This window comes from Sceloporus occidentalis, unplaced genomic scaffold, assembly GCF_023333645.1.
Source record: "Sceloporus occidentalis isolate IW3139 unplaced genomic scaffold, rSceOcc1.0.p SCAF_10, whole genome shotgun sequence".
In the NCBI taxonomy this organism is placed as follows: domain Eukaryota; kingdom Metazoa; phylum Chordata; class Lepidosauria; order Squamata; family Phrynosomatidae; genus Sceloporus; species Sceloporus occidentalis.
Window position 1 is genome coordinate 39,544,056 of NW_028316990.1, and position 11,599 is coordinate 39,555,654.

Genomic DNA, 11,599 nt, shown 5'->3' on the forward strand with positions numbered 1-11,599 from the left:
CCCTATCTTTCCCTATGGGCAGGTGTTCCCCTATCTTTCCCTAGGGGCAGGCATTCCCCAATGTTTCCCTTTGGGCAGGCATTCCCCAATGTTTCTTTATGCGCAGGCGTTCCCAAATGTTTCCTTATGGGGAAATGTACACCCATCTTTCCGTATAGGCAGGTGTGACCCAATGTTTCCTTATGGGCCAATGTTCCCCTGTGTTTCCCTATGGGCCAATGTTCCCCTGTGTTTCCCTATGGGCAGGTGTTTCCCTATGATTCCCTATTGGCATGTGTTCCCCAATGTATCCCTATTAGCAAATGTTCACCAATCTTTCCTTATGAGCAGGTGTTCCCCTATCTTTCCCTAGGGGCAGGCATTCCCCAATGTTTCCCTTTGGGCAGGCATTCCCCAATGTTTCTTTATGCGCAGGCGTTCCCAAATGTTTCCTTATGGGCAAATGTACACCCATCTTTCCGTATAGGCAGGTGTGACCCAATGTTTCCTTATGGGCCAATCTTCCCCTGTGTTTCCCTATGGGCAAATGTTCCCCTGTGTTTCCCTATGGGCCAATGTTCCCCTATGTTTCCCTATGGGCAGGTGTTTCCCTATGATTCCCTATTGGCATGTGTTCCCCAATGTATCCCTATTAGCAAATGTTCACCAATATTTCCTTATGAGCAGGTGTTCCCCTATCTTTCCCTAGGGGCAGGCATTCCCCAATGTTTCCCTTTGGGCAGGCATTCCCCAATGTTTCTTTATGCGCAGGCGTTCCCAAATGTTTCCTTATGGGCAAATGTACACCCATCTTTCCGTATAGGCAGGTGTGACCCAATGTTTCCTTATGGGCCAATGTTCCCCTGTGTTTCCCTATGGGCAAATGTTCCCCTGTGTTTCCCTATGGGCCAATGTTCCCCTGTGTTTCCCTATGGGCAGGTGTTTCCCTATGATTCCCTATTGGCATGTGTTCCCCAATGTATCCCTATTAGCAAATGTTCACCAATCTTTCCTTATGAGCAGGTGTTCCCCTATCTTTCCCTAGGGGCAGGCATTCCCCAATGTTTCCCTTTGGGCAGGCATTCCCCAATGTTTCTTTATGCGCAGGCGTTCCCAAATGTTTCCTTATGGGCAAATGTACACCCATCTTTCCGTATAGGCAGGTGTGACCCAATGTTTCCTTATGGGCCAATCTTCCCCTGTGTTTCCCTATGGGCAAATGTTCCCCTGTGTTTCCCTATGGGCCAATGTTCCCCTGTGTTTCCCTATGGGCAGGTGTTTCCCTATGATTCCCTATTGGCATGTGTTCCCCAATGTATCCCTATTAGCAAATGTTCACCAATCTTTCCTTATGAGCAGGTGTTCCCCTATCTTTCCCTAGGGGCAGGCATTCCCCAATGTTTCCCTTTGGGCAGGCATTCCCCAATGTTTCTTTATGCGGAGGCGTTCCCAAATGTTTCCTTATGGGCAAATGTACACCCATCTTTCCGTATAGGCAGGTGTGACCCAATGTTTCCTTATGGGCCAATCTTCCCCTGTGTTTCCCTATGGGCAAATGTTCCCCTGTGTTTCCCTATGGGCCAATGTTCCCCTGTGTTTCCCTATGGGCAGGTGTTTCCCTATGATTCCCTATTGGCATGTGTTCCCCAATGTATCCCTATTAGCAAATGTTCACCAATCTTTCCTTATGAGCAGGTGTTCCCCTATCTTTCCCTAGGGGCAGGCATTCCCCAATGTTTCCCTTTGGGCAGGCATTCCCCCATGTTTCTTTATGCGCAGGCGTTCCCAAATGTTTCCTTATGGGCAAATGTACACCCATCTTTCCGTATAGGCAGGTGTGACCCAATGTTTCCTTATGGGCCAATGTTCCCCTGTGTTTCACTATGGGCAAATGTTCCCCTGTGTTTCCCTATGGGCAGGTGTTTCCCTATGATTCCCTATTGGCATGTGTTCCCCAATGTATCCCTATTAGCAAATGTGTTTTGAACTTAGGTTCGTGTGGAAAAACAGCCTGAACTAACAATTAAAAGAGAACATGTAGCATCTATTGTACACTTTTTAAAAGGGACATGAGATAGTGACTGTCTTTTATGGAGTGCCTTCATTTTGTATGGCTGCCTGGGAGAAGAGGGTCTCCTTCCCTTCTGTCTTGAAATTTCAATGTATGGGATGTTTACTGTGCAAGATCCTAGGAGTCCTCTGGACCAGTTTTGTTGTTTATGTGTGTGTACATCTCCATACATGATGGTTACTTACCGCCACACCTTTGGAAGAAATAAAGCACACTGGATGTGAAATGAATTGCTTTGTTTTTCTTGTCGTTCTGTGTCTTTCATTCATCTGGAGGCGATGGCCGAAAGGCTTTGGACTCAATGGGATTTCCGGGGTCCCTCCAATTCTAGGCTGCTCTAGGGAAGTCATTTACAGGTGAAATGTTTATTGTAATGTATGATTTAGTTTGTTGGGGCAGGCAACAAATAGACAAATGTTTATTTCATTTATCATTGAATTAAATGATTCTTATTCTGATTCTTATCATTATTTCCTTAGTTGGTGGGTGTAACATCTATTTTCTTTATTTCTTAAGTAGATGTAATATTCCTTTTGGTATTTACTGTGTTGGTGCTTGCAATGTTCATTTTATTATTTAGTTGCTGGGCGAAGGTTTATTTCATTTATTATTCACTTTGTTGGTGGATTCCACAAAAAAAAATAAAGTTTGCCCCCACTAAGTAAATAGCATAATAATCCCGTAAGCAAATAACATTTTTATCAATATTTTATTCTTTATTGTAATTTATATTTTATATTTAATTGAAATTTAAGGTATATTTCATACTTTTTATTGTGGAGAATGAATCTATTTTAACTTGGTGTTGCTATGCCTCAGCGGAGACACAGGAGGGCGCCGGGGAGTTAATAGGCTCTGCGATGGCGTTTCATTCCGAAGTCTGCGGCGCCGGTCTGAAAGGGCTGCCCCGGCCCCGCCCCCGCAGAGCCCCCCCCAAACCCTATTCTGAGCCGCTCTAGGAGTGGACATCTCGCAGGGTCTGTCAGGGCGTGCGAAAAGGCTAGAGCGTCGCCACGGAGACAGTCTGGGAAACATCTCTTAGAGGGCCGGCCCTCCGAGCGCATATGGCTAGAGCGTCGACACGGAGGCGGTCTAGGAACCCCACCTTAGAGGGCTTGCCACAGAGTGGGGGAAGGCTAGAGCGTCGCCGTGGAGACGTTCTAGGAACAAGTATTAGAGGGCCGGCCCTGTAAGATGGGGGTGGTAGACCATGTCCGTGGCGACGCTCTAGCCATCCGCGCTCGGAGGGCCGGGCCTCTCAGAATGGCCTTGACGTCATTGGAATGAAGGGCTCCCTGTCGCCCTCCTGTGTCTCCACTGAGGCATTGCAAGCTAAAGGGAAATCACACCTCGCCTTTGTAAGGCCAGGCGAGAGGAAAGAAGGCAGGAGAGGCGTCCAGTGTTTCATTTGTTAAAGCGAACTGACTTCATTTCTATATCATATATTATATATATAATACGGTTGTCTGATTTTATTCTTATTTCTTTTTAAACATTTTTCATTTTAATTTCATGTTCTCGTATAATTAAAATGTCAAGCCTGATTTATAATATAAAATAAAAAATATAAAAATGTAAATGTTTTTTAAAAGGGGGGAGTACAGTAAAAAATACAGTAAATGGAGAAAAGGTAGCCCAAAGGCAGCCATTTCGTGAGGGGAAATCGGCAGGCGCTATTGACGAGCTCTTGAGAAGGTCCCGACAGGCAGGAAGGGCGGCCAATGGGAAGCTTGTTGCGGGGCAGAAGAAGGAAAAGGCCGGCTCCTTTTCCTTGGGGGGAGGTGGGGGAATGGCGCAGGCGCAGTCGTCAGGGAAGGCAGAGATCGGTCTGGGCCCTTGGAGATAAGGCAGCGGTGCTTTCCCGCGCTTCTTCCGGAGTGGCTGTTACCGCGTGGCGCGCAGCCGCCGGGGCCAATGGGATTCGCGAGCGGAGAAGAGGGCGGGGCAGTGTGGCCAAGGCGGCTTTCCGTACAGTGTGAGGGAACACAGCGTTCTCTGGGTCGCTTCGAATCGGACTGAGGCTTTTGGAAGGGTGAGGGGCAAGGGAACGCGGGGGGGTTTCTCCTCAGGGGCAAGGAAGGGCAGGTTTAAAGTCAAGTTTTACTTATATATAGATATATATGTTTATTATGTTTATTGTACATATGATATGTATTGTACATTTACATTTATTTCTATTGTAAGTTCCTTTTATTTAATTATGCATTATAATATTTTAAAGCATATTTTAATTCTATGTGTGTCTACTGTGGTATGTTTTTATTTTTATTATATGCTTATTTTATTTTATAATATTTTTATTTTATTTTATCAGACTTTATTATTATATTTTTATTATATCCACATGTATGGATACTTCTATTTATTGTGTTATAAGTTTATTATATTTTTAAAGTCTTATTATATACTTTATTTTCATTTATTATTTTTTACTATATTTTGTAATATTTTGATATATTTTATTTTATAATTATATATTGTATATTTTATGCATTAATTTTATTATAATGTTATTATATTTTAAAATATTTTATCCATAAACTTTTATTATATTTCCCATATATATATATATATATATATATATAGCTTTTTTTATTTTATTCTATTCTATTCTGAGATACATATATGTATCTGTATATCCTGTATATATTGTATATTTTTATTTGTTTTGATATTTTTTGGTTTTATTCTAATTTTATTTTATTTTGATGTTTCATTATATTTATTGTATATCTGTGTATTTTTATTTTTATTTCTTTTATTTTATTATAATTGTAAAATATTTTATTATTATATTGTAATTCTTTTAATCATACATATATTGTATATTTTTATTTATTTTATATCTTTTTATTTTACTATAATTTTTTATAATACAATATTTCATTATTATATTTTAATTATTTTATATATTTTGTTATATATTATTTTATATATACTGTATATATAAAATAATTAAAATATAATAAACAGTAATTTTACTTATTTTCTATGTTTTTATTTCATATTGTATTATTACATGTTTATTTCATTGATTAGATATGCCTGTATTGTACATTTTTATTTCTTTGTATATGGTGTTTGCAGAGGTGGTCTTTCTGTGTCTGTTTCAGATCTAAAGTTCAAGGCGTCACTCAGAGACTCTTGGGGTTTTTGTGTGTCTTTCTTGGGAGGGCTGTGGAACCGAATGGGCGACCTTTGGCTAGTCACACTCTCTCAGCCTCAGAAACACAGTTTTATTTTGCTTATTTGGTGAAGAATACGTCTTGTTTATTTAGATAGTATATCTAAGAAGTATGCCTATAGATTTGTGAGGCAGGCAAACGGAAGGAAGGAAGGAAGGAAGGAAGGAAGGAAGGAAGGCTTTGTCATTCTGTTTGCGTCCATTGATTTTATGCTCTGCTTTTCTCCCATCACAGGGCTTGAGGCAGAACGAAACCTGAAAGTCTTTGAAGAAAAAAGGAAAGGCAGAGGGAAGAAAAGAACAGAGAAGGAAGGAAGAAAGGAAGAGTGAGGAAAGCAAGAGAGAAGAAAGGAGAACCACTGAAAACAGTGCCCAGCTGAGGATGGAAGCTGCAGTCAACTCGGTGAAGACAAGGCCTTGTAGGATGAAGGAGAATGCTTCACAGACAGAAAGACAGAGAGACACAGAGCAACTCCCTTCTATAGGTTCAGCATCGATTAAATGCGTTGTAAAATGCCTCGAACCGTCGGACAGACTTCGGATCAGCCGCTGCCAAGGAAGGTGTCCGCCACAGTTTCAGGTAGCGTTTCGTTGGCACGGAGCAGGGGAAGAGCAATGGCCTAGAAACCCTGACTTCTAACTGCCATGGGACCTTTGTGAGCAGACGCGGCGCCCCGAGAAACCGTCGTCTCTGCCCATAGGTCTGTCCCTGGATTTAGATTCTGAGGGCGTGGCTCAATTCAGCCGTTTCTTTGTCCAGTCGGCCGTCCCGTTGTTTCTCTTCCGAAACGTCCCCTTGCAGCTTGGAGGGCTAATCTCCCGGGGGGGCGAAACTCTCCGCCTCCGTTTTGGGGCGCTGCAGCGGCTTCATTCCCTTTGGCCTTCTGGGCAGAGCCTTTCTGACCGTTTGCCCAAGGCAGAGCGGCATCCCTGGCAGAGCATGCTTCGGGCCCCACCGGAGGGAGAGCGAGGGGACGCGCCCCTGGCGCCGTGGGGGACGCCGTGGGGACCCGCCTTCTTGCTCCCAGACTTTTATGTTAAAAACCCTAAAATAAAATAAAATCTCCAGACCAAACGACAGAATTAAATAGTTTTCAGGGCCACCGTGTATTTTTTTATTTTAGTTTATTATTTTATTATTTATTTGTATTTAATTTGTTTGTTTTTAAAAAACCCACCCCGATAAATAGCTTCCCTGCTTAAACCTGACAAGCCCCCTGAAACCAGGATGGCACCTTTGGGATTAACTGGAAGATGCCTCTTGCAGTCAGCCTCCAAGGTCCTCCCAGACCCCTCTCCCTTCTAATCCCGCAAGCCCTGGCAGGCCCCTCTGGCGACCAAGACGTCCGGCCTCCGTGGCGTTCCCCGCGACGGCAGGGGCGCCTCTCCTCGCTCCCCTCCAGCGTGGCTCTTGGCATCCTCCGCCAGGAATGGCTCTCTGTGGTCCGCATCGGGCAAACCTTTCTCTGGGCAGAAGGAGAAAGAGGCAGAAGCCGGACTGCAGACTCCTCCTTTGAAGGAAGTCCCTTTAAAATCCAGCCTTCCAGGAGCACCTTTGCTGACTGGACCTGCATGGCAGCAGGAGGGGTCGGGGGGGATTTCCTCTGGGGCTCCCCTCCGACCCCAGTGCCCCCAAACTGGTAGCGGAGCCTTTTGCCCTCCCTGGCCATTCGTTCTCTAAGCTGCAACTGGACCTTTTGGAAGAGAGACAGTGGGAAGAACGGAGGTGGGAAAGGGAAACAGCTGGACTGGGGTGCGTTCTCTAATCGGGATCCATGGGCAGAAACACGGGGAGGGATTCCGGGTTTCCTGGTGCGTTGCATAGTGTAGACAGGGTCCCATCGTAGTTAGAATTAGGCCAAGAGCACTGGCTGGGGGTGAAGGTTAGGAGGTCAGTGAGGAAAGGGTTTCTGTGAAGTAGTCCGAACCGGGCTTCTCTGAACGTGGTGCTTAAACACCGCCTGGGTTCTTTCTCTGCCGTTCCGGAAGGAGGATGGCCCTCCCTCATTTTAAAAGCCAGTCGGGAGGGCCATGGTTTAGCTGGGGGGGGGGGGGGCTGGCTTATAGAGGCTGAGCTAAATGAAATGCGTTCTTCTCTAGAGCAGGCCAAAGTTAATGGGAGGAGGAGGCAGGTAAGGACAGGGTAATGTCTGAGGCCGTGAGAGTGGCACCCAAGGGGCCTTGGTAGAAACGGGAGGAACCCACTGAGCAAGATGTTAAGGCTAGGGGCTAAGGAGAACAGCCAGGGCACCCCTTTGTCACCCCACAGCTGTACGCTGAACCTTTTTTTTTCTCCACTTCTCTTTGTGCCTATGCCTCGTGAGAGAGCCGCACGCCATCCAGGCGGAGGAGAAGGAAAGGAAGGGTCCGGCCGAGGAGGAGGACGAGCCCGACCAATCAGCACCAGCCATGGATGATGGAAGGGACAGTCTCCACTGGACTCGATCCTTTACTCAATTGTAAGTACGTGTGTGTGTGTGTACACTCATCCGTCCATACTTGCAGCTTTGATCATTTATAGGTTTGATTAATGTGTTCTCTAGGGATATCTGCTTTCCTCCAGTGCCACTGTGTGGTCAACTTTACCTAGAGTCGCACTGCAGGACCTAGAGATTTCTAGAGAGGACACTCTACTAGGCCTTTGTAGCTCCTCCAGCGCAGTTCTATGGTCAGTTTCTGTCGGACGTTGACCGCAGAGTTGCCCTGGAGGGGCTACAGATTCCTAGAGAGGACACTCTATTAGGCCTTTGTAGCTCCTCCAGCGCAGTTCTATGGTCAGTGTCTGTCGGACGTTGACCGCAGAGTTGCCCTGGAGGGGCTACAGATTCCTAGAGAGGAGAGTGTACTAGGCCTTTGTAGCTCCTCCAGCGCAGTTCTATGGTCAGTGTCTGTCGGACGTTGACCGCAGAGTTGCCCTGGAGGGGCTACAGATTCCTAGAGAGGGCACTCTACTAGGCCTTTGTAGCTCCTCCAGCGCAGTTCTGTGGTCAGTGTCTGTCGGACGGTGGCCACAGAGTTGCCACGGAGAACCTATAGGTTCATAGAGAGGATAGTCTACTAGGCCTTTGTAGCTCCTCCAGCGCAGTTCTATGGTCAGTGTCTGTCGGACGTTGACCCCAGAGTTGCCCTGGAGGGGCTAGAGATTCCTAGAGAGGAGAGTGTACTAGGCCTTTGTAGCTCCTCCAGCGCAGTTCTATGGTCAGTGTCTGTCGGACGTTGGCCACAGAGCTGCCACGGGGAACCTATAGGTTCATAGAGAGGAGACTGTACTAGGCCTTTGTAGCTCCTCCAGCGCAGTTCTATGGTCAGTGTTTGTCAGACGTTGACCTCAGAGTTGCCACGGAGGACCTATAGGTTCCTAGAGAGAACACTCTACTAGTCCTTTGTAGCTCCTCCAGCGCAGTTCTATGGTCAGTGTCTGTCGGACGTTGACCCCAGAGTTGCCACGGATAACGTATAGGTTCCTAGAGAGAACCCTCTACTAGGCCTTTGTAGCTCCACTAGCGCAGTTCTACGGTCAGTGTCTGTCGGACGTTGACCGCAGAGTTGACACGGGGAACCTATAGGTTTCTAGAGAGAACCCTCTATTAGGCCTTCGTAGCTCCTCCAGCGTAGTTCCGTGGTCAGTGTCTGTCGGACGTTGGCCACAGAGTTGCCCTGGAGGGGCTACAGATCCCTAGAGAGGACACTCTATTAGGCCTTTGTAGCTCCTCCAGCGCAGTTCTATGGTCAGTGTCTGTCGGACGTTGACCGCAGAGTTGCCCTGGAGGGGCTAAAGATTCCTAGAGAGGACACTCTATCAGGCCTTTGTAGCTCCTCCAGCGCAGTTGTATGGTCAGTGTCTGTCGGACGTTGACCATAGAGTTGCACTGGAGGACCTAGAGATTAATAGAACACTCTAGTAGGCCTTTGTAACTCCTTCTGTGCAGTTCTGTGGTCAGTGTCTGTCGGACGTTGACCCCAGAGTTGCCCTGGAGGACCTATAGGTTCCTAGAGAGGACACTCTGCTAGGCCTTTGTAGCTCCTCCAGCGCAGTTCTATGGTCAGTGTCTGTTGGACGGTGCGCGCAGATTTGCACCGGAAGACCTAGAGATTTCTAGAGAGGCGTCTTCTCAGGTAAAAACATGGCGTTTTTATTATTTGCGGGTTTTCCATATTCACGGGGGTCTTTTGCCCCTAAGCCTAGCCCATGTGCATGTGTGTGCGTGCACACGCACAGACATATGTCAGCTTATTGATTCCACTTTCACTGCCATGGTTCCTTCTGTGGAAAGCTGGGATGTATAGTTTGGGGAGAGCCTGGTGTTATGATTGTCCAGAGGAGCAGGATAGCTGGAGTATCTCTTATTCAATTTATGGCAGTTCACCTTAAAAAGCCAGTGTGGAGTTGTGGTTTGGACGCTGGAGTATGGCTATGGAGACCAGGGTTCAAATGCCGGCTCAGCCATGAAAGCTGTGGGCTGATCCTGGGCAGGCGACACTGTCTCAGCCTCAGAGGATCGCAATGGCAACCCTCCCTCTGAAGAAAGCGGCTTAGGAAACCCGCCGATAGGTTTGCCTTGGGCCCTCCGTAAGTCAGAAAGGACTTGGGTTTTCTTGGCAGGATTTTTTCAGAGGAGCTTTGCTTTGGTTCACTGACCGTTCGTTGTCCATCTTTGTTTTTAGTCAGGTTTCCCAGTTGCAGAGGATCCCTCTGAAGGCGCTTCCTTTCCGGTAGGGATCTGGGTTCAGAGCAGACTTTAAGCAGGTAGGGCCTCGCTGATTTCGAAGACGTCTTCCAGGTAGGTTTTTTTCCTCAGAGGCCTTGCTGGCTGACTTTGGTGGCCCCTCTTCCTCCGGAGCCACCGCCCGGCTGCCTCCTGGCTGCCGTTCGAGGGCCTGACTTCCCAGCCATCCTTTAGGCTTTCCTTTTGGGTCCCAGCTGGGAAGGGCAGGGGACAAGTGGTGGTGCTGGTCTCAATTGGTCTGCTGCTCAGATACTAACACTCATCCCTACTAACACTAACACAAACACTAAAAGGAACCCCACCATTAACACAAACGCTGCGTCCTGTCTTTTGTCTCTCTCTGAGCAGATGAAGTTGTTGCATAGCAAGGTTTTCGAAGTGTGGTTTAGGGAAGTCTTGTTGCGTAGCGGTCGTTGGGTTGGCCTTTTAGCGTGGCACTTTAGCGCCGCGGCTAAAAAGCGATCTTGTGTGGTTTCTTCTCAGTGGTCTTTGATGGTAGTTTTTGTCAGGGTTTTGGTTGAAATGAGAGAGCACCGGCACTTGTCCCCTGCAGCTGCCCCTGGGACCCCTCTGGACCTCCCTGCCCTATCCTTTCTTTCCCAAAGAGAGCCCCGAACGGCGGCTGAGGCCCAGGAGGAGAGCGGCAGCCCCCCCAAAAGCCAGCACTGCCTGCCCCACGGACACTCCTGGGACCCTGGACCCTGGGTTTGGAGGTGGGCCACTTGTGCCGCCTCTGATTCCTCTCTTTCTTCCAACGCCACCGAGGTCCCAGGTGCCAAGGCTGCCCCTTCGGAGGTCCAGAGGGAGAGTCAGGCGCATCTAGGCCCAGAAGCAGCAGCAGCAGCAGGCGAGGAAGGGAGTGTCCAGCCCAGAGGGAGGGAGGAAGAGGCGGCCCCGGCTCCATCCCCTACGGAGGAAGGAAGGAAGAGACGGTCTCCGCTGGACATGGCCCCCCCACCCCCAATAGATTGTAAGCCAAAGGGCAGGGAACCCCAACTTTAGGACTTTTTTGGCTGAAGGGCAAGGATGCTAAATGAATAATACTTCAATATTTGTCAAGGAACAAACTAATGCTGAGAGCTTTCAGTGTGCTTCCCTATGGTCAAGCCCTCCACAATGTTTCCCTATGGGCAATTGTTGTCCAATGTTTGCTTATGGGCAAATGTTCCCCAATGTTTCCCTATGGACAGGCGTTCCCCAATGTTTCCTTATGGGCAAATGTTCACCAATCTTTCCTTATGTGCAGGCGTTCCCCAATGTTTCCTTATGGGCCGGTGTTCCCCTATCTTTCCCTATGGGCAAATGTTCCCCAATGTTTCCTTATGGGCCGGTGTTCCCCTATCTTTCCCTATGGGCAAATGTTCCCCAATGTTTCCTTATGGGCCGGTGTTCCCCTATCTTTCCCTATGGGCAGGTGTTCCCCTATCTTTCCCTAGGGGCAGGCATTCCCCAATGTTTCCCTTTGGGCAGGCATTCCCCAATGTTTCTTTATGCGCAGGCGTTCCCAAATGTTTCCTTATGGGGAAATGTACACCCATCTTTCCGTATAGGCAGGTGTGACCCAATGTTTCCTTATGGGCCAATGTTCCCCTGTGTTTCCCCATGGGCCAATGTTCCCCTGTGTTTCCCTATGGGCAG

General features: G+C 47.7%; 1 long non-coding RNA gene across 1 annotated transcript; it reads left to right on the forward strand.

Annotated features, from left to right (window-relative positions):
- Positions 1–3,845: 3,845 nt before the first annotated feature.
- Positions 3,846–11,297, forward strand: LOC149306601 (uncharacterized). The gene is made up of 3 exons (XR_016282502.1): positions 3,846–4,082; positions 5,470–7,693; positions 9,900–11,297. It is a non-coding gene; the product is annotated as an uncharacterized LOC149306601 (long non-coding RNA).
- The last annotated feature ends 302 nt before the right edge of the window (positions 11,298–11,599 follow it).